At 39.6% G+C, this 995-nt stretch overlaps 1 pseudogene; it reads right to left on the bottom strand.

Moving 5' to 3' along the window:
* Positions 1 to 230: 230 nt before the first annotated feature.
* LOC129506085 (60S ribosomal protein L31-like) lies at positions 231 to 603 on the bottom strand (annotated as a pseudogene).
* Between the last annotated feature and the right edge of the window lie 392 nt (positions 604 to 995).

The raw sequence follows: 995 nt of genomic DNA, 5'->3' as shown, positions 1-995 counted from the left end.
TTTCTTTTTTCCACTTATTTCTGACAACTTAGAAGTTGACAGATTCAGCTATGTTTTTCCCCAAACAGAAAGTTCCAATTCCAAATTAATAAATAATCCCTTTTTACCGCATTGATTTGAAATGTCTCCTTTTACCACATAGAATTCCCCTAATATTTTTTTTGCAGTTTTATACCTTTATTTGACAATCAGCAATTAGTTCTCATCCACATTAATTAATTAATCAGCAATTAGTTCTCATCCACATTAACAGTCTGTAGATTTGTGAAAGTGGTGACAAGTACGTAGGTAACCAACGTGTAGAGCTTGTTTGGTGAATCTTAATCCTTGTTTCGGTTTCTGGACAACCGCACACAGATACAGTATGGAACATTCCTTATTCCTTTGGCAGACAGCTTTGGTGAGCCTGGTGTCAGTGTGGACATCTGGAGTTCCCATCTCCTTCATGGCAAATTTCTGGATCTCTCTGAGTGCCAAAGGGGCACGTTTCTTGAAATCCACTCCATGGATACGTTTGTGAATGTTGATGGTGTATTCTCTGGTCAATACCTCATTGATGGCAGAACGGCCCTTCTTCTCGCCACCCTTCTTTGCGGAAGCCATTCTGCCGGGCCCTCGTTGGAAAGAATTCCCCTAATATTTTAAGTCTATATGTATAGTCAATAACCTCTTCAAGTTACAGATGTGCCAAAATATTGACTCTTTGGTCCATGAGGCAGTATAGTCAGAACTGAGGCAGCCCAAGCCCTAAGCTGGGCTGTTCTACAAGCAGCCTTGCTTTGATTTCCCAGTGTGCCACAAAAATATTTTCAATTCTTATGTGTACCAAAACATGAAGAAGTCTGGGAAGCACTAGTGTTTGCAGGGGTATAAGATTAAGTGACCTCTGCACAAAGGCCCAAACCCAACTCCATCTTTACTGCTTCTGTGACCTTAGGTGAATTATTAATTTACCTTGTTTAAAATAGAATTAAAATGTTGCTATTATTGTCTGT

The sequence above is a fragment of the Nyctereutes procyonoides genome, unplaced genomic scaffold, assembly GCF_905146905.1.
Source record: "Nyctereutes procyonoides isolate TBG_1078 unplaced genomic scaffold, NYPRO_anot_genome, whole genome shotgun sequence".
NCBI lineage: Eukaryota > Metazoa > Chordata > Mammalia > Carnivora > Canidae > Nyctereutes > Nyctereutes procyonoides.
The sequence above is the reverse complement of the archived record's forward strand: the minus strand, read 5'-3'. Positions and strand labels throughout refer to the sequence as shown.